The sequence below is a fragment of the Lepisma saccharinum genome, chromosome 6, assembly GCF_977018435.1.
Source record: "Lepisma saccharinum chromosome 6, izLepSacc3.1, whole genome shotgun sequence".
Taxonomy (NCBI): Eukaryota; Metazoa; Arthropoda; class Insecta; order Zygentoma; family Lepismatidae; genus Lepisma; species Lepisma saccharinum.
The window spans coordinates 78,922,952-78,945,774 of NC_139234.1; the positions used below are offsets into that span (position 1 = coordinate 78,922,952).

At 38.9% G+C, this 22,823-nt stretch overlaps 1 protein-coding gene across 2 annotated transcripts in view; it reads left to right on the forward strand.

Annotated features, from left to right (window-relative positions):
- The window catches only part of Ypel (Yippee-like), a 244,162-nt gene that overhangs the window by 31,720 nt on the left and 189,619 nt on the right, over positions 1-22,823 (forward strand). For both annotated transcript variants that reach the window (XM_083124194.1, XM_083124196.1), the window contains exon 2: positions 20,189-20,232. The gene's annotated coding sequence lies outside the window, so the exon portion shown is untranslated. The remainder of the gene's footprint in view (positions 1-20,188; positions 20,233-22,823) is intronic.

Below are 22,823 nucleotides of genomic sequence, written 5' to 3' on the forward strand. Positions count from 1 at the left end.
CGAAGCAACTTGTTCGCGTGTGTTTGTTGTATGGCTTTAAAGTGGGCCTGTCAGCTGCCGCATCAAGTCGCCGCATTTGCCAGGCATTTGGGGAGAATGCCGTGAACGAACGCACTGCCAGGCATTAGTTCCAGAAATTCCGTTCGGGAGATGTGAGCCTTTCGGATGAACCTCGCAGTGGATGACCACATGTGTTGGATGACGAGGCCCTGAAAGCAGCCATCGAGGAGGACAGTGGTCTAACGTGTGATAAACTTTCAGAAAGGTTCCATGTTTCCGCTGAAACAGTCAGACTGCACCTGCATGGGATAGGGAAGTCATACAAGTTAAGCAAGTGGGTAGGTACCCCACATATTGTCGGCAACCAACAAGGACCAACGAGTGACAGCCTGTTTGTCCTTGCTCACTCGGCACCTGAACACACCCATATTTGATCGCTTGCTCACTGGTGACGAAAAGTGGGTCCTGTATGACACTCCCAAGCGTACCAGACATTGGTTGTCGCCACGTGACCCTGTTCCTCACACCTCAAGACCACCTCTGCACCCACGAAAGGTTATGCTCTCTGTATGGTGGAATTGTCGGCAAGTGGTGCATTACGAGCTCCTTCCACCTGGTCAGACAATCACTGCTGACCTCTACTTTTAGCAGTTTCAAAGGGTGCACCGTTCATTGCGGCAGAAGGAGCCGGCATTGGTGAATCGCAAGGGTGTGCTGCTCCTGCACGACAATGCCAAGCCACATGTGGCAAAGAGGACACGGGAGACCCTTCAGCAACTTGGCTGGGAGACACTGTGCCTGCCATCCACCATATTCACCTTGCACCAACAGATTACCACCTGTTTCATTCCCTCGACAACCACTTCCGTGGGAGATCCTTCGCAAATGAGGGAGACCTGCGGAACCCACTCACGGACTTCTTTGCATCCAAGCCCGCAGAGTTTTATCACCAGGGTATTGTGCAGCTGCAGGAACGTTGGCAAAAGGTGTTGGATGCTGATGGAGATTACTTCGAAACCTAAAGGTACGTACCGTCCACCGTATTGCTCTTTGTTTATCACTGCTCTAGAACGGCAAGAACTTTTTTGGTTACCTTGTACATTAATCTCGTATTCATTTAATGGTGTTTATTAGGCTCTAGGAAAGGATATATTATATATACTAATGGGGTGAAGCTCATAGGAAAGGAAATGTAATATGTAAACTGTATACACACTTTCTCTTGATTTAAAATTCAGTAATTTTTAAGGCAAAAATAGCGAACATTTTTGTGCAGAATAATATACAAAATACTAATCATGTTAAACCGTAAATAGTGTAATTATCATTAAACTGTAAATAAACATGGCAGATGATATTTTGAAAACTATCATTTAAAAAATCACCAAAATTCAGCTACAAAGACTATAAAAAATATTTTAAGTTACAATTACTCGTATATAGTACATCCAGAATGTTTTATTTTCACTGGAAGACTACTACTTCAATCAAACTATTCAAATATTATACAGGGCCGTTCATTAGAGAAATACTTTCTATAAAAAATATATGTGCCAAAATACATACAAGTGATTTTAAGCCTTTTTTAATTTAAGAAAAAATCGATTTAAATAATAAAAAAATCTTCAACAAGTAATTTTAAAAATAAAAATCATGATTTTTGTACAGCCTGTGTAAAACAATGGCAAGGAAATAGAAAGAACTTAATTTTTATGTACGCGATGACAGATGCGATCCGTAGCTGGCCGTACTATTTTTCCTCGCTCTCTCTCAAAGTTAGTTATTTTCGCATTTTTATTTCTCTCCAGGCGAAGGTGTTAACGAGAGCTGATCTCATTTTGGTATTTTCTTTGGCGGCGGATTTCCAGTACTGGCATTCTTTGGCGGCGGATTTCCAGTACTGGCATTTTAAAAAAAGGAACCCTTCGATTTGATGGGAGCTGGCAGACGACGCTGGAATTTGCACAGCTGTCATTGGTTGTCCTTACCACTTCCTTTTGATCTTTTGATGCCAACTTCACATTTGCTCAGATTCGTTTATCTGGGTGGGAGCTTTAGAGGAATTTTAAGTACCTAGATACTGGGGAAGGTGAGCAGAAATATAAAAAAATACAAAACTGTTAGAGATCGGTTAGTTCACATGAACTCTCCAGCCTAACTGTTGCCTATTTAGGGGGGGGGGGGGCAGGAAAAGATATTTAAAGTCCTTGCCTTTACTCATTCTGAAGGTGCCGGGGCCTGCCCCGAGTTGATACCTTCCTGAAGATGATGCCTGCTCGAAAAGGTATTTAAAGAAGCTGAGCAGAAAGCTGGAGAAAATAACCTCCTGGATATTGCCACCATATTTCTGCATACAATATCAGTCTCTCAGAAAGTTGGGATTCGTGAACCACATAACGTACGAGTAATAAGGGTTACTCGGGAATTACAGACCTGGGCGTTCTTGGGGGGGGGGGGGGGCAAAATCAAACTTGGGACTTTACTTGATGGACAGAATCAAACTTGGTATTTAACTTTCGCGGCAGAATCAAACTTGGCACTTAATTTCGGGGCAGAATCAAACTTGGCACTTAATTTCGGGGCATAATTGACAAGTTTTCCATCACAAAAATAGCATACATGATTATTTTGCTAAATAACTTACATTTTGTGCAACCATAAAAATAGTACTTTTCAGTACTTTACTCCTGGTTACTCCTCAGATCGCAGGAGGTTAACAAAATTGTCCTTCACTTCTAAATTTATTAACCCGAATGTGAACGTTGATTGAGAATGATATTTTCTTACCAGTAAGACTAGTGTTTTCACGATGCATATTTTTTTCATGTACTGTAAAACATTGTGCAAAAGGTGTAAAAAAGAAAACAAAGATTTTTTTGTTGTTGCCTCAAACTGTAGAACAATTCACATAATCTATTATTCCATTTACGTATGGGGTGTAACGGGTGACCCTTTTTGCAAACACCCAAATATCAACCTCTGTTCCACGTAGTACACCCTGGACTGCATTCTTGCAGACTAACTTGGCTCTGGCGCCAGCAGCTGCTGCCAGGATAATTCTCTGTAAGATCTGTGTCGTTCCGTATACGAGTATGTTTTTGATTGGTCCCTTCATACATCTTACTATGTCACTATTCATCCTAATAGTCGAGATTGGCCAAAACTGGAAGATAAGCGACGTAAAATAACCCAATTCAATCAATCAATCTACTTATGCCTCCCTGCTGGCGTAGTGGTAACGTCGTCGACTTGTAATCAAGGGAGCGCGGGTTCTATACCCGGTGGAGAGACATGGTACAGTGATTTGGATCCAAATTTAAACTGTAGGTTCAGTACATAAAGTGGACTTAAATGAATAATTCAAATTCATCTTACGTATACATTACTTAAGTGTCATTAAACAAACTAAAGGTTAGAGATAGAATGCAGATTTTACTTAAAATTCTCTTACGCATTTCGCCCTGCAAAAACTACAATGTTTTACACACGCCAAAGACCCCTTCGCCCCTCGCAAGCGCCTCCATCTTTCTCAAGCTCCTCGTTTACCATCCAAAACAACTTTTTTTTTTCAGGACAGGCAATGGATACCCGTACCGAATTTGCAATGAATGAATAATCGAGTTAATTTTTTTTGCTGCTTCTGTACATATGGTTCCGAATTTAGAATTTCTATAAATTAGTTATATTTTATTTTGCCATTTTAATGTAGTATTTGAGTCTACCCTCTAAAGACATGTAGATAGAATACCTTGCGGGTCGGATATATTTGGGGGGATGCTGTGGCTCAAATCCCATAGCTCCCCGACACTTGATATAGTAATAAAGTGAAGTCTGCAGAACTCACGTTGCATGAGGCATTCTTCGATGAAACTAAACGTAGAAGTCTTGTTATAATTTTATTTTTCACTGATGCGAGGTCTGTTTAATTTCGAAACACAATCACACAGAAAAACCGAAGGCGACACTTGATTTTTACCTCTTAAAAAGGATATCTTTGGTTCTTAAAACAAGAAGTAAATTCAACAACTACATATCGGAATGAAATTGAATTGTATATTACAATTCAGTAAAATATTTTTTTTAATAAATGAAGGTTGATTGATTGATTTGCTTTACTTTACTTCGCTTTTTGTGCCACTTTTGGCTAATTTGCGAAGATGGGGATGGATGATGACATGATGAAATTGATGAATCGACACTCACAAACAGCCATGCCCAGCCCAGGCCGGGATTCGAATCCGAGATCCCTGGCGTCGTAGCGCGATGTGCTAACCACTCCGCCACGGGGCCTGCAATAAATTAAGGAAAATAGTTTGTAGTCAAATGTTAAAAACTGTTTCAGAGGGAAGTACGTAATTTACTAATACTACGAGCAATTTACGTAAAATACGTGTCGAGTAAATAACTCCACCTCTGGATTCTAATAAAATTTTCACAGTTTTTGATTCCTAAGTCTACTAATTCTACAGTTACATGATTTCCATGATTTCTGCAGTATGAGTTGTGGTCATTTGTTTTGAATAAAGTTTGCGATTTTTTCTTTGAAATGTAACCGGCTATTTCACCATTAACTTTTCCCCAGGCAACTAAAATTAGGTACATTCGAGCGGAACACTTTATTTCCCATAGTTGTCAGATAATAGGTCCAGTAAGAACTCTTGTTATATCCTACAAAACCACTATTATCATTGAGACTCTGTGCTTGTTCTTTCCTGCCAAAGGGGGAAAAATCCCTGCGTGATTAAAGAAAAAAAAAAGGTTTTCCCAATTTTTTTACCGTTTGCGAGCAGAACAAAGAATCCGATGGAAAGATGTGACGCATGCGGCGGCCCTGAAGAAGTGAGTCGTTATGCACAGAGCTGGACATGGTTATGGAACAGTGTTGCCAACTTGTTACTTAAAAAAGAGCTAAAATGGAGCTAAAATAACCAAAGTGAAGTACATTTACTAAGGTGCAACAACTTGTCTTCGTGTAATAGAGATGATCGTAGCAAGTTTGAAAACTGGTCCGAGAAATTCGCTTAAACACAAATGGAGGGATATTTCCTACAATGAGTACTTCAAAATACTCTTCATGTCGACACAAAAGTGCACGAATTTCCGTCTGAGGATTGTGATGAAAGTTGCACAATGGCCGAGACTAACACGTGTTAGGACTAGGCCTCATGTAGGGACAGATAGGCAACCAATCTATCATTCCACCGAATAAATACAAGATGTTTCAAAAAAATTCATCTGATTTTCAAGTGGTCGTATATTTGGAGTTTACAAGGTGATACGTCATCTGAAGGAAAACTAATCAAATTCATGTATTACCGTATGTTCTGTATGTGATATCCTTTAGTTACACGAGTAACATCAAGGTGACAGAAATTCGTGCCATATTCGCTCCAATATGTCGATTCACACTGACTCCACAACAGTTAAGATTTTTCAGCTCAGCTCATCCAGAGTTGGTGATCTACAGTTGGCCTCCCAAGTCACCGGGTCGTCTTGTGGGAATACATGCTGTGGGATGCTGTGTGTACCCGCTACCGTTGCCCACAACAAATAATAGCTTTTTCTTAAAGCAGCGAAATGTCATTGTATTACTATTTCCGATAACATCAAAAGAGAGAAATTTTAGAGTCAGGTTCCCAACCTGCTGTTTTTTTTTTTTTAAATAAACTGCAAATGTTAATCATTTTCTTTTCTTTAATTTATAATCACTATGAAAGTTTTAAAAAAATGTTTTGTGCCTTTCATACATTCGTGGTTGGTTTTCAATAATTTGCCGCCTAAAGTTTTCGGTTTGGCGAGAAGGTTTGATTCACAAGGGTCGTAAGTATCAAGCGAGTATGGATCGTAAGAAATCCTTCTGTCAGCTTCATTAGACTCCCAAGTGGCGTGCCACTTTTTCTTGCAGATGCTCTACAGAGTATATGTAATGTCAGCACTGATGATGCTACCAGGTGTAGAAGTATGAAACCGGAATTTGTTTGCAAGAAGTAAACGGCTGGTGTTTGCAACTGACAAACAATATTTTATTGAAAGTAAGCTCCATTGCTAGTTACACATTTCTCCCACCTTTCCGGCAGGTTATGAATGCCACGCCAAAAGAAAACGTTCTTCTTTTGAAGCGAACCAGTCCGCGAGCCATGTTCGTACATCTTCATACGAATTGAAGCGCTGTTCTGCAAGAGCGTGTCCCAGTGAGACAAAGAGATGATAATCTGAAGGAGCCAAGTCGGGAGAATACGCCGCATGCCCTAGTATCTCACATTTGAACGCCTCGATCGTTTCCCGGACCCGTTTTGCTGTGTGTGGTGAGGCGTTGTCATGGAGCAGGATGACCTTGTGTTGCCTTGCTTCATATTCCGGCCGTTTGTCACGTAATGCTCGATGTAAATTGATCATTTGCTGTTGGTAGCGATCTGCGTTAACGGTTTCACCGGGTTTTAGCTTGCAATTCGTTGTCTTCGAACTTTTTCGGAGGTTTCCCACGTTCCTCGTTTCGCAAGTCAAAATCGCCACTTTTGAATTTCTTGAACCACTCGAAACACTATGTTTTCCCGAGAGCATGTTCGCCGTAAGCTTCGACGAGCATTCGAAGCGATTCTGCGGCGGTTTTCTCCAAATGATAACAGAACACCAATGCTGTCCGCAAATCGTAGTTCGTAGGCACAAAACTCGACATGTTCCGGGTGTGCAACACCTTACTCTGTCTGGCACTCGGGTTACTCTGTTCCGATATTACGTCCTCGGGAGTGGCGGGCAGCAGCTGGCGGTGCTTACGCGATCTTCCGCGCCCTCCACTGCCGGCTATCACCATCTATCGGCCAATTCCGGTTTCATACTTCTACACCTGGTATATGCACTCTTCTAATACGGAGCAACACACCCCTTTACGAAAAAAACAGAACTAATTTAAGTCGTGAATTAAAAGAACGAGTGTTTTGACTGTAACAAGTCAACAACCATTACATATGGAAACAGTTGTCTCCGTACAGTAAGTGTCTGTCTAATCCTTTTAGCGCTACACAGGCCGACTGTGATTCAGTTTTTTTTGTGGGCGCAGGAGAAATGAATCTTCATTTTGTTAAAAAAAAAACAAAAAAAAACAATGCAACACTTTCTCCAAAAATGAGAAAAGTCGATTCAGGAGTGTTGTGAGCTGTTCAGCTTTGATTATTGAATATTTGTATAGAGTGGCCAAAAACTTGTCAGCGTTTGAACATCTCACAATGTGCTACTAACGGGCTCAAGCACGTTTCTCTATCTGTACACATTCCCGAGATGTACGTAATTGAAAATGGCTTGTTTATGAATACTTACTTTTTGAACAACCCTCGTACAATGCGGAATAATCAGATTCCAGTAAAATCCTCTCGGAAGTGTCGGTTTTGGAGCAAAGCAAAGCTCTGTATCAAATTTCATGACAATTTGTGACCATGAGGGTCAACTCCTTCCTGATTTGACATGGAATGTGAATGACCCGTCAGCGAGAGCGCATTAGTGCTAGTAGTTCTAAACGATGCGAGTTGGCAACATTGCTCAGGAGTAAGTTGATCGCTGCGCCTACGTACGGAACAGGGAAAGCGGGCGCTCAGCAGAAATCGAAGGCTGGAATGGGGGCAAAATAAACCGCAGCAAGGTCGTCGTTTCAGTGAGATCCCTCGGAAAGAGGCCTTGGAGTGGATAAAACGATACGCACATCTGATACAGTATCTGATACACAAACTAAAAAAAAAAATGGGTTATTTAAAACTTATTAAAAATAAAAATATTATAAGTAGTAGGGCTGAGCCGATACCAGTAGTATCCGTATCGGAAAGTATCGGTTGAATGCTTTATTTACGATACTTTTCCGTATCTTGCGGGAAGTTTAATTATCCTGGAAATTATGCAAAATTCAAAGTTTATATTTATTTTGCACCAGTCTTGTGTGGAAGAACTGAATTTTATGATAATGTAACGTGTACTATAGTATTTTGACGTAATTCTCAAATATTTTAAGGCAAAAGTCTTGTTGGCCTTCCCTTTGGCGCAGTGGTAGCGTCGTCGCCTAGTAATCAAATGGTCCCGGTTTCAATAGCCGGTGGAGGCACATAGTGGTTCGGATTCCACTTTAAACTGTAGGTCCACTCCCAATTAGCCTTACTGTGCATAAGGTTGACTTAAAAAACACCGACCAACTCAATCAAAAATCTTGTTAAATTGATGCATATAATAGACACTAATACGTATTGATATACGTAATATATTAATATGTAATATTGTGAACAACTTTTAATTATAATAATTTTCAAGCGAGCAAGAAAATTTTTAGATCCAAATTTTTGCAAACTGAAAACAATATTGATTTAATAGGGCGCAAATAATTTATTTTACATTTTTTCTTCATTTATATCGTTCGGCTCTCAGGGCCGACTCCCGCCGTCCCTCTGAACTTGACGAGTCTGTAAGAAAAGTGAACAATGCGAGCGAAACGATCAAGATGGTTTTACGAAATATGTTTTCGTTTGTCTAAATTTTGAAATCGAGGGGGCAATTGAATATCAATCCAAGTTTGCGGTGCAATGCCCCTGTCTCCCCTGTGGTTGCGCCACTGTCTGCCATTGGAACAACCGGTAGGATTTTTCATAATCCATGTGAATTTGCTTAGATTCACTTCATCCTTACAACGAACAGAGAGTGGATGTAGCGTAGACTAACTCTATTGACATACAGAGACACATCGCAGGTCCTTGACAGGACATGACAGGTTCACATGAAGAACCTGCACATATGTACATGTATCTGGATCCCCAGTAAGGATACCAGGGAGTCACTGTAGACATCAAGGCCATTTCCGTGTTATGAAACAGCTTACGTCGTCCGATACGAGTTCTCCAGCCAGGAGGTAAACTTACCCTTCACTTTTTCTCCTCCCACAGAATCCAGTTATCTGGCTGGAGGCAGCGTTGCCAACTTTATAGATATTATTCTCCGAACGTCACTTACTTTATCTACACTAAACGTATATTTTGACATATATTATGCCATCGCATACACGTAGTCTATATTAACTTTGGTGCTCGTGTGCCGAACTTCCATAAAAATAAGTTCGCAAAAAGAACTTCAACTTTAATATGGTAATTTTGGTATGTCAATGTTTCTCACTGTTTTTGGTATTTTACGTCGCTTTTCCACCTCGTGGCGATGAGGATCAATGATGAACAGGTGAAGTTGAGGATGGGACAGACACAATGATATATATGGCGTGAATGTTATCGATTTAGTTGCTAATGTATAGTATAGGAACGAAATAGAGCCTACTTCTGTTTCTGTAAAAAAAAATCATCGTAGAGTGCAATTTGGTAAACTTTCGGGAGGGGCCGTGCTCGGTGAGCCCATGCCTGGCTACACCAATGTTTATCGTTGTCAGGCTGGGAACAATATTGAAGGAATTAAAAAACATTGAAGCATATCGCTTACTAATAAGGAAAGAAAGGCAGATTTTGAGAGATCTGTTGCGTTTAGTGAAGAGAGAACTCGTTCCAAGTATTTACAAACCGAGGGAGATATTTTCCTAACGCGTAGGTACGCACGACCTCGCAATTGTCTCTTTATAGCGCCATACAGGGTGTTTAAAATAAAGGTGACCGAACAACATTGTTTGAGTAGCTACTGAGTTTATTACTTTTTTAAAAAAAAATACCCTTTACTATCATTCATGCTCATCTTTACGCTTTGCCTACAGAGGTAGAAAATCCACTCAAAATAAGAGAAATACAAATACCTTTGTAAAGTGAAAATATGTCAGGATATGGCACCACTTGCTGGAGGATGGATGAACACGGTTTGTGCCGTGTCGCCAGCTGTCGCCGTCCTCTAGATTTTGGATATTTCTGTTTTCATTTCTGCAGGTTATGGCACGACCACATCTGTGTTGTGTCGAGAAGTGCTGCCAGGAGTTGTTCCAGGCCGGATGGCAGAGATTGGAGTAGCCAGATTTACTACAGTAGTTCGATTATTTTTTCCTCCGTACGAAAATATGGAAAACACCTTGAATTTCCGCTTCCACACACACACACACATTCATACATACATACCTATATATACACACACACACACACACACAGCGTGGTCCCAAAATGATTATCGGGGTTTCACAGTTGTTTAATTTCCCTTATATGTGGGTTACAAGGACAAAGCTTACAGAGAGTAAACAACAATTGAACACCTTTGCATATACTCTGTCACAGTTATCTCTGGAGTAAGGCCGCGCAAAGCGATAGAGAAGTGGGGTGGATCGAGCGGGAAGGACGAAGCAGTACACGCTGCTGCTGAGAAGGCTGGTAACTGCAGTCGCTCCCCCATCCAAGCAATCCCATTCCCTCCCACGTGTTCAGTGGTGGAAACGTCGCACGTCACTACTTGCACAGAGACTTGTTTTCGTTCGTTTGCTCCAGAGATATCCGGGACAGAGTGTAGTGTACCTTATAAAAGTTCATTGTGAGCACCTTTCGTGACACGGCATACGTCCATCCGGTAGTCCAATGCTTCTCGATGCTTTCGTTTGATACACTTGGACGTTCAGAATTCTTCCCTTTGCAGACACGTCCAGTTTGAAACGTATTAAACCGTCGAGGAATACAATCGGACGGAAGATCACTTCCAAATCGCTCGCTAAACTTAAACAGCAGAACCACACCTTGCAAATTCAAAGATACCAAAGGACTTCAGCATGGTAGTCGCTATTTTAATACACCTTCGCCGCTGTGACTGATGGGAAACAAATGATAAGTTCTCAGGGTAGCAAACTTCCACAGCCGTTCTTATCGTACATGTACGATATAAACCTTCGCCTTCGTCTGTAGCAATATACCAACTACTTGAATCCCCTATTTTCGACATGCTGTATATAAATAAATAAATATATTTAGAAAAATATGTAGAAATTTGAGCTATTAATGCAGGCTCCAACAGGCCTCGAAAGTTCAACAGTGCCAGGTGCATCAAGTATGTAAAGTGTAATTTTAGTTTGGTTTCATGTAAGTGCACCCAGTGGCAACACTAAGCTAAGCTTAGCGTTGTGCGATATTTCGATACATTGAATCGATAATTTAAATACAGAAGCCCGGTTGACGTTGCCACGCAGTGCGCGGGAACCAGCGACTTTTGTTTCGCGCTCGCTTTGCTTTTCCCATATGTGGCAACAGCGCACTTATACCCAGCCGCCTATTTTCATGGCCGTGCGTTTAGTCACGGAAATAATATGTGAAAGGAAGAGTTTTGCATGACTACGTCTACGTCTTATCCTGGCGGTCTATAATTTTTTGGAAGTATGGACATTTTTATTGTTGTCATGCCTTCTCTTATTTCTTGTAATCAAGGGTTCCCGGGTTCGATACCCGGTGAAGGCGCATAGTGGTTCGGATCCCACTTTAAACTGTAGGTCCAGTCCCGATTAGCCTTACTGTGCATAAAGTGGACTTTAAAACACCAAATCAATCAATCTTATTTCTTGTATTTTTCTCTGACATGGCTCTTATTTATTTCTATCAATTTTATTAATTACCCTCCTTTCATCACGTCTGTCGTGTTACTCAGGAATCTATTTATATTTTAGGCTTTAACACTATTAGACCTGATCGTGTTTTACTACTTAACTTTTATTGTCTTAACTTACTTTAGTCTAGGCATTTTGTGCGTTCTTCTTATTGGGTCTCTATGTCCAATATTGTATATTGTTCGGTTGAAATGATAGGGTAGTGCATTCCAAAATTTTATTTTTTCTCTTTGCATAAAATCAAATAGTGTTTCTTCATCTAACATTTCTCTTCATTTGAATGTTCGTTACATATCTATCCGCTCCCGTGATAATTCTAAATACTTTATTTTGTATGCTTTGGAGTGGTTGTTGATAAGATGGTTCAGCATGTTGCCATACCACACAGGCATAGGTTAACATTGTTTTAATTAATACTCTTTTTTTTTTGGTCACATGTCAAGAAACAACAATATAAGGCCATGGATGTTCCCAAGGTAAAATATTCCGGAGGTAAAATAGTCCCGTGTTCGGATCTCCGGGTGGGGACTACTTTGGGAGGTCCCTGGACTAAGGACAAGATCTACATTAGGAATAAAAATATTAAATTAGGCACCTGTAATGTTCTGAGCCTTTACCGGCCTGGGGCATTTCAGTGTACAGTTAATGAAATAGTTAAGTATAAATTAGATGTAGTAGCTGTCCAGGAAGTTAGGTGGCCAGGAGAAGGGAATTGTAAAACTAAAGATTATACTTTTTTCTATGGTGGTACTGAAAATCATAATTTTGGAACAGGCTTTTTCATAAATAATAGAATTATCTCTGCTCTTAAAACAGTAGAATTTATTAATGATAGGATATCATATGCAGTTTTACAGGGTAGGTGGTGTAAAATTATTTTAATAAACATACATGCACCAACGGAAGATAAAGATGATAATACTAAAGATGATTTTTATACAGAGTTAGAACAGGTCATTGATAAATTTTCTCAGTATGATATGAAAATTCTGTTAGGTGACTGTAATGCACAGATTGGCAAAGAAGAGACATTTAAACCCACGATTGGTAAATAAAGCCTTCATGAATTAAGTAATGATAATGGTATAAGATTGATTACTTTTACAACCTCAAAGAATTTAATTGTGAAAAGTACCACTTTTAAACATAAAGATATCCATAAATATACCTGGTGTTCTCCAGATGGTAAAACTCATAATCAGATAGATCATATTCTCATTGATAAGGGAAGACATACTAGTATAATTGACGTTCGTACACATAGAGGTGCTGACTGTGCCAGTGACCATTATTTAGTAATTGCTAAATTAAGAGAAAGACTCTCAGTGATAAATCATAAGCAACAAAATCTAAAAGTTATAAAATTTGATACAGGAAAATTTACTGATGAAAGAATTAAGAAAGATTACCAAATTAAACTGTCAAATAGATTTGATGTTTTGCAGGATTTAAATGATGATGAAAATATAAATGAGACAGACGTAAATAAGAATTGGGAGCACATACGTAATGCAATAGAATCAGCAGCTAAAGAAAGTGTAGGATACCATAAACCAAGAAAAAGTAAGCCATGGTTTGATAATGAATGTCATAATCTAATAGAAATAAGAAATCAGGCTAGACTTAGGTGGTTAAATAACTCTGATGATACAAATCTAAACAATTATAATAGAATAAAGCGAGAAGTTAACCGCACGTTTAGAAGTAAAAAAAGAGATTACTTGAAAATCAAAATTAACGAAATTGAAACAAACAGCAAAAATAAAAATATCAGAGATTTATATAAAGGTATAAATGAATTTAGAAAGGGGTGGCAACCTAAAGTAAACTTGATAAAAGATAAAGAAGGTGATTTTCTAGCTGACCCAAGCGATATTCTAATTAGATGGAAGAACTACTTTAATGACCTTTTAAATGTCCATGTAGGAGATAAATCAGAAGTAAATGAGTCCACACAGCAGAACCTTTAGTTCCAGAACCTAACTTGACTGAAGTTAAAGATGCTATTAAAAGGCTAAAGAATAACAAAGCACCTAACATTGATTTAATACCAGCTGAGTTAATTAGATATGGTGGAAATTCATTAATATGTCAAATTCATAAATTAATTTGTTTAATATGGAATAAAGAAGAAATCCCTCAACAGTGGAAAGAATCCATAATTGTTCCTGTGTTTAAAAAAGGTGATAAAATGAACTGCAATAATTACCGTGGAATTTCTCTACTCTCAACAACATACAAAATATTGTCTAACATTCTTTTAACAAGACTAACCCCATATGCTAATGAAATTATAGGTGATTATCAATGTGGATTTAAACGTAACAGATCAACTACAGATCAAATTTTTCACATCAGACAGACACTTGAAAAAAAGTGAGAATATAATCAAAATGTCCATCAGCTATGCATTGATTTAAAAAATGCATATGATTTGGTGAAAAGAGATAAATTATATAATATATTAGTCGAGTACAATTAAGAATAATGCTAAAATATTTTTCAAAACTGCTAAAGAGATAGGTTTGGAAGTTAACAAAGAGAAAACTAAATATATGCTTACAGGCCGAAACCAAGTGTTAGGTAATAATCAAAATCTAATTATTGATAACAACTCGTTTGAACCAGTTTCCAAATTCAAATACTTAGGAGTAATATTAACAAATGATTGATTGATTGATTGATTGATTTGATGTTTTAAGTCCACTTTATGCACAGTAAGGCTAATTGGGACTGGACCTACAGCTTAAAGTGGGATCCGAACCACTATGTGTCTCCACCGGGTATCGAACCCGGGACCCCTTGATTACAAGGCGAGGACGCTACCACTGCTCCATCGGGGAGACCCTATTAACAAATGAAAATTATATTAAAGAGGAAATAAAAAGTAGGCTCAATTCAGGAAATGCATGTTACTTCTCTCTTCATAAACTTTTGTCTTCTCGTTTAATATCTAAGAAACTAAAAGTTATAATATACAAAACAGTAATTTTGCCTGTAGTATTATATGGATGTGAAACTTGGTCCCTTACATTGAAAGAGGAACATAAATTGAGAGTATTTGAAAAGAAGATCTTTAGGAAAATATTTGGACCTAAAAGGGATGAGGAGACAGGTTGAGTGGAGAAGGTTACATAATTTAGAACTACATAATTTGTATTCATGTCCAGATATTATTAGAATAATGAAATCAAGAAGACCTAGGTGGGCAGGCCATGTGGCACGAATGGGAGAGGAAAGAGGAGTTTACAGGATTCTTGTTGGGAAACCTGATGGTAAGAGACCTGTAGGGAGGCCAAGACGAAGATGGAGGGACAACGTTGAGATGGAGGGACAACGTTGAGATGGACCTAAAGGAAATCGGTAGGGATGGAAAAGAGTATATAGATCTTGCTCAAGATAGGGACAGATGGAAGGCCTGTGTTGCTGCAGCCATGAACCTTCGGGTTTAATAAGGCTAGAGAGTTAGTTAATTAATACTTTATAAAGCGTCACTCTATTTTTTATAGTTAGCATTGAGTTTTTAACTAATGGGTACAATTGAGAGAGTCTTGTGTTACCCTTATGTGCTATTTTCTGAATGTGATCTTTAAAAGTTAGTTGACAATCCATCATTATATCTAAGTATGTAGTTTTGTTTTCATGTGGAATGTTATTTCCCGCTAATCTTAAGCTGTATTGGGTTTCTCTTTTTCCTCTCGGTGAATAGTATAGCTGCACTTTTGTCTAAATTTACTTTAATTCTCCATTTAGTTGTCTAATTTTTGTATTTTATTAGATAGGTCTGTATTTTTCTCTTTGCTATACGTATATTGCCTTGTGCTATTTGCGAATATTGCTGCGTCATCAGCAAACACTGATAATGTTATATCGTGGCTAGTGGGCATATCAGCCGTGTGAATGGCACATAGTATCGGCGACAGGATTGATCCTTGCGGGACTCCAGCAGTAATGTCTTTGGGCGAAGATCTACTGTTGTTGAAGGTCCATTAAGGAATGTATCCAATATTTGAATTATATACTTAGGGTAGGAATATTGATGAAGTTTATATAAAAGTCCTACTGTCCAGACCTTATCAAAACGCTTCTATGTCTAGGAATACTGGCACTGTGTATTCCTACCTGTTGAAGTTTCTTGTTATGTGGTCCACTGCTCTCATTAGCTGAGTTACTGTGCTATGTTTTTGTTTGAATCCGTGCTGAAATTCAGGCAGGATATTGTTTTGCGTAGTAAATGTTTTTATTCATTGATGTAGTATCTTTTCAAACATTTTACTGATGTTGTACTGATGTTGCACAGTATGCTTATTGGCCTGTAGTTGATTGGAAATAGAGGGCTTTTATTCGGCTTTAAAATTGGACATACTATTGCTGTTTTCCACTGTGTTGGAAAGTATCTTGTTATTAATATCACATTAAACGTTTTAGTTAGATACACAATCATTTTTCTTGTTCCGTTTTTTAAGTGTTGCGTATTAATCTTATCTATTCCTGGGGCTCTTTCCTTTGGTAATTTTTGTACAATTGTTGCCACTTCCTTGGGTGACTGCATACAGATAATGATCTTTATTTTCTTTCGATAGTCAATATAGTGACACACGCGCTCCCTTGAAAGCAAGGCGATCCAATAGGGAAAATCTATTTCTCGCCTTGGCTGATGGCCATGCCTTCTTGAATGAAAGGTGCCTGATTTAGCTTCCGTCTTCCAACTCCCACACTCAGTCACTGGGGCCAGAATAACGAAAACCAACGAGGGTGGCAGGAAGTTAAAAAAAAAAAAATGACATTTGGCGAACGAACATTTAAGTTCCAAGGAGTAAGATAAAGTGATTTCAAAAAAGGAAAACGTGAAAATAAAGTAGCTATTTTAAGTTTATGAACCAGGCACGTGTAGAGATGGAAAGTTACAAACTTCCAATGATTCTTGCTTACCTCTTCCCTACCAGATTAGAATTCAACACGTGTGCCCACACTAACCTACTAATATGCTTAATATAGTGGCATCAGATATAAAAAAATAATAATTTTGAAATAATTTCTAGCGTCAGACCGACCTCTCTCCGGGGCACGTTTGTGTCAACCCTGACTTTTCGAGCAAATACTGTCAGTTTGTGTCACATAGATTACAAAGACCAACTCTATGAGATCTTTCATTCTCTTAAACCTCCGAACACACGGGGTTGTGCTCCGATGTGGCAACAGCGCGAATTTCTGCCACCCGCCTAATTTCATGGCCGTGCGTTTATTAATTTTTCATCGAATTAATATATCGAGGCTGTTTCGGGGCAAGAGAAGTGAAGTCAAAAAATGCAATTTGACAGCAGACAGTTATTTATAGCAACCATTACATGTGTTGGATCATCACTTTTTAGAATGATTATAAAATGACCAGTATAAAATTATACTTGTTATAATATTTTCTTTGATCCAGTGTGATTTAAATGCAAGCTACACAAAATCGCAGTTTGTGACTTATGTGCATTTTCCCGAACATCCTAGATATTGCTATTGGTACCCCATTTTATCAATCCAACCTTATCTAGCTCACGCTCTGTTCTAATATGTTCAATGCACATTAATTAATACATTAACTGCTCCTGACTGAAATATAATTTGAGAATACAGGCCCTGGTAATTCATTTTCTGTATGAGCTAGTTGAGAAATTTACACTTCATCGCATTTCTTAACAAGAATGCTACAGAATTAATTTTTGAATGGCGGAAAGAAATCCAACCCTGAGAGGGCAACAGTCCTCCATGGCCACTACGTACACATTTATTTATTTATTATTATTGAACTCAACAGGTTTACACCTATTTGCATAGTTCATTGTTATGGAACACACAAAATAACAATACTGTACAGTTTCATAACATATTTCAATTTGTTTTTCTAGCCAATGTATTCATAACTGTGTTCCTGAATTCTAAATATGACATTGCAAACAAATCGATGCTTTTATTTTATATTTTTCTATAGCATTATAGGGCGCAGTCATTCTCCAAATACGTGACCTTTCCATGATATTTGTTCGTGCTCTACTTACTTCTCCAAAGCATGGACATATAATCAAAATTACAGGTCCTGGATTCGAATCCCGGTTAGGACAGGAGTGTCCCTTCATCAATTCCACCATATCATATCTCATTTTCGCGATTAGCCAAAAGTGGCAGAAAAGCGAAGTAAAATAAACGAAAATAATCAATCAATCAATAAACTAAACTACGACTTCATTATTTCAGCCGGCCCCCGTAGCGGAGTGGTTAGCACATCGCACTACGACGCCAGGAGTCCCGGGTTCGAATCCCGGGCTGGGCATGGATGTTTGTGAGTGTCCATTCATCATGTCATCAGTAGGGATGAACGATATCGGAAATTTGATATGCCGATATATCTCCACGATATATATCGCCAAATATCGTGACGATGTATCGCCAAAACCATATATATTCGCCAAAATATCGTGACGTTATATCGTCGACACGATATATGTCGCCAAAATATCGTGACGATATATCGTCTAGTTGATATCGCCTGTACGATATTTTTTCAATATCGGGATATATCGTCTCGACGGTATATCGCCCAACACTAGTCATCCCCATCTTCGCAAATGAGAGAAAAGTGGGACAAAAAGCGAAGTACAATAAAGCAAATCAATCAATCAATCTCATTCTTTCAGTACATTACACACTGTCCCTCATCAGCTGGTTGTCCTGTTGTTGTGCAGACTTCTCTAAAGCATTCGTCGCCAGTCGACATGCTAGCGTCATGTTTGTATACCTTTGGTATCGACCAACGCTGGGATGTTTGCGATGGGGCGATATTGATTGGCTGACAAGAGCGCGGCGCGTGCGCGAATGAGTGTTTCTGCGGCAGGTTGCTAGGCAACCGGATTCTGCGTCGTTCTCTCCAGTGCATCTCTTTACCTTTCTCCGGAGCATGTGCGTATGGGTTGTTGTGCCTGCCTTGGAGGCCACAGGTGGCGGAACTGTTGATCAGCTGTACAGGCTCTTTTGTCCCTGTCCTTGAGAGACTTCTGGGGCAAATGCGGGAAGGCCCCGGGAGGTCATTCAAGCGCGCATGTTGTCATGGTGAGGGCGGGTCGGTATGTCTTCAAGACTCCCACCAAGATAGAGATATTTTTAGTGTCATGGACATTTTTTTTTGCAGAGAATTTCAGAAGTTGTATTCTAAATTGTGGGAAACTCGTACATCCGTTTAGATTTCTTCGTGAATCTAGGTGTTGAATCTGTGACTCATTTGTGTCTAGCCAACGTTAGTTACCTTGTAAATTCATTTGCACTTTGTTTTTAAAAATACATTTTCCATGCAGACATCCCTCCTGAAATCAGTGTCTCCAAGCAGAGTCAATTTTGTATCATTTAGAGATGTTTCTTTCGAGATCGAGATAACAAAACTGGAGCTTTTATATATCGGGAACTGACCGAGAACGAAGCAGGGGTATGCTGCTCGAGACGAGATAGGTTCCTGATTCGAACTTTGTGTTTATCCCATTATCCATTTCACCATTTTTCCTGGTCGTCGCGATTAATCCAAATGGTCAAAAAGCGATGCAATATAACCGGCATAGAAAGAAAGATGAGAACAAGATGTCTCGAAGCAGGGTGCGAAATCATTGAAGGGCGGGGGGGGGAGGGGAAGAAGATCTTAATCTACACCCCCATATATATATATTATATATATAAAAAAAAATTATGATATGGATATTTATAATGTTATTAAATATACATAAAATAATTAATTAGTTACTTTTATACATATATGTCAGATATGTGTAAAGTAGCAAGTTAATTCCTTTACTAACTGGTTAAAGATGTAAATAAATTACGAAATAGTTTTGTTATGTACAAGCTTTTCTTTAGTTTTTGTATTAATACAAAACTATTATAATTTATAATTATGTTTGACTTGCGGCAGTCTTCTTTTATTGCACGCATATTGTTATTGGTGTAGACAGAGTAATAATCTCTTGAAAAAGAGAGAAAGCATTCTGCACTCACTCTTTTGTGTGTTTTAGATATTATCCTTAGTAAAGTACATAAGTAAATACTAATTGCTTATATTTTGTTGTTACAAGAAGAACTCTCCCCCCCGGGAATTTTTTGGTGGGGGGATTTTTTAGGTCAAGATTATTGGTGGGGGGAATCCCCCCTGTCCCCCAGAATTTCGCACCCTGTCTCGAAGTCTTGTCTCGTCATCATGTCTGAACTTCTTTAGGCTAATGTACGTACACGATTTAATGATGAAACACATGAGAGAACGAAGACAAAAGCCATGACTTACTCGAGGACATTGTACTAAGAATCTGTTCACAGAAAGTGGCTACCTAAGGCTCGACTAAACCTTTGGCCGGCGCCAGCAAAGTCGTTTTCAAAGTTTATTCTCGTATATATTTTTTCAGAATTTGGAATTTTCGAAAGGAGAATAAATTTCGAAAATGACTTCGCTGGCGCCGGCCCAATAGTTCATAGGGTTAGAACGTATGTTGATTTTGTTGGTAGCCATGTGTGTAGTTTTCCTATCGATAAGGAACAAGTATAAAGTACAGCTTGTGTGTTACATACGTATTGCACTAGACTATGTAACTATTTTATTGAACCATAATTAATAATGTTTTCTTTTCATTCCAGGTGCTTTTGTTGTGGACTTTAAATCTACACTGGAAATTTAAGCCGTAAGTGTATTTATATTTCATTTTTAATTCACTTCTTAGAATTCTTTGATGTACAACATTCTTGCGAGAATTGTTGTTGGTTATGATTTTCCTTTTATTGCGTGATTGTGGGGTGAATTTTAGCTCTGTTGATGGTAATAAAAGTTTTTTTTTTTGTAATGAATTTCATTTCTTGAATTCAGCTCGTTACATGGCGGTATTCGAATCTGAAACTAAGCCTTAATCATTTGGTTCCTTTTTTGTTTCCCTATGCAGGCGCAGGATCATCGAAGAAGAATACAGGGATCATGAAAATTTATGAGTAGAAATAGTTAAACGTATCGAAATGAGTGAAGCGTTCAAATGGGGCGGAATAACATAGCTTTTGAGAGATGCGATGTATACAATTGATTGGCCGCTCTGAACGGTGTATCCTTTCTCTTCTTGCGAATTTTCCGAACACTGCATATCCCCACGAGAAAGCTATATCGCTGGGTAATATCGAGAATTCGATCCACATACATAGCCAGCTCCCATACCACGATTTGTGGGATGATATTTTCACCATCCCACTTAGCAAAAATTACCTTGCGAGAAAATTAACGCAGCAGACTTCGAAAGGTGGCGATGCCTTGATAAAATTTGCGCAAAGAAAGGTGAAAGTAAGAGGTACTAAGTAATAAAATAACTGTTTTTACTGCATTTTTCCATTGTTAACCTCACATGGTCCTTGCATGTCTTTCCCGTGGTGTGCTAATTGCTTCATTCTCGAGGTGGAATCGAAGGAGGTTTATTGCAGTGTGAGAAGACTTGTATGCAGTTGATGGAAACTCGAGGCTGTGTCTTGTAAGCCGGGTCAGCGCCCTTCATTAAAATAAGATTTTGATAGTCTTTCTCAGCAACGACTCGAAAAATATATATAGAGGAACCACTCTAATATTCTATATTTTCCAAAAATCACATCATGCCTGTTGGAAATTCATCACATTTATTTCCTTACCAGCAGTGAATGGATTTATACGTCAATGCATATCTTCATATGATGCTAAAATCAATGTTAGTTTTGTATTATGTTTCCTTATCGTGGTATGGAAGCTCCAAAAATGCTATTTTTATTTTCGATATTTTTCCATATATTAGCTTTTGGCACATATTTGAGTTATTTTTACATATAATTTCCATATTTTCAAACATTTTCTGACATATTCCATATTCGTGCCATTACATTTTCCTCTCTTGTTTTAAATTCCATAGTTTTCGTTTGCTGTATTCTGTTCTTTTTGTTCTATACCCCGCAGTTCAGCTTCGAAACAGCCAGTAGCGAGCACGATGAACGAGCACGCTCAGTTGCATAACGTATTATTGTTAAATTTCTTGCGAGTGAAATTTTGGAAAGATTAAAACAGCATTTCGGCAGTGAAATATTATCGAAAACCCAAGTGTTTGCGTGGCATAAAAAGTTTGTGAGTGGAACACGACCTGACAAACCTGACCGCAGACCACATTGAAGCAGTCCGGCATCTGATTGAACAAGATCAACGCATAACTGTGAAAGACAGGAATGCTGATTATTATCGTACGCTTTTGGACACAGTTAAAGCATCCTATAAGTCCAAAAAGACGGGGCATCACCATCCGTAGTGTCAATCTTCTGCACGAAAACTCTTGACCTCATTCCGTCGCTTTAACTCAAGGAAAAAATTACGAATCTACTGGACTGTGTTGGAACATCCTCCCTATAGTCCTGATCTCTTACCCCGTGATTATAATTTGTTTGGGTCACTTAAGGAGGCGTTAGGAGGTCAACGTTTCAAGAGCGATGAGGAGGTAGAGGAGTGCTTCTCGTGCAACCGGTTCGCCTTGTAATGAAGGAGTCCCTGGTTCGATACCCGGTGGAGGCACAAGTTGTTCGGATCCCACTTTAATCTGTAGGTCCAGTCTCGATTAGTCTTCCTGTGCATAAAGTGGACTTAAAACCAAGAGTCAAACTCAAACCAACCACCGGTGTTTCTATGCCACGGGTATTTAAAAATTACTAATACGTGTCAAAAGTGCGTCCTTTGATTGTAGTGAAATGTATACAGAAATATTATTCATTTGTATTTTTTCAATATTTTCATGTAATAAATAGTTGGAGAAATTCCGGTTTATATTTGACTGATCGTAGTATTTCATTTCCCTCTTCTTCAGCCTCAGTGGGCGAGCGTATACATGATTACATGTTTTTTTTTTTATTATGCTTCCGCCGCAGTGGGCGCGACCAGCATTGGGAGGAAGAAGAAAGATTCACTTGAGAGCGTTGGAGCATTTCCTTTCCCGACCGTTTGTGCAGAACCTCTGACACAACACTTTCTGCAACCGCAGCTGCAAAACGCTCACGTTGCAAGTTCAAACGTCAACAGAGGCTCCCGTGTTCGAGGAATCTTATCGCGCAGTGCAGACTGAGTGCACAGCATTCTGCACTTCGTGCAATTTGTTTATCTCGTTTCAAGGACTGCAATACTAAGAAATACATTTTCCTAAAGCGGGCCCCTTACGCCTATTCATTACTGGATTCAACGAAAGGCCAGTACAAAATTTCAATTTGGTTTCTGCAAATGAGCGGTGGTCCT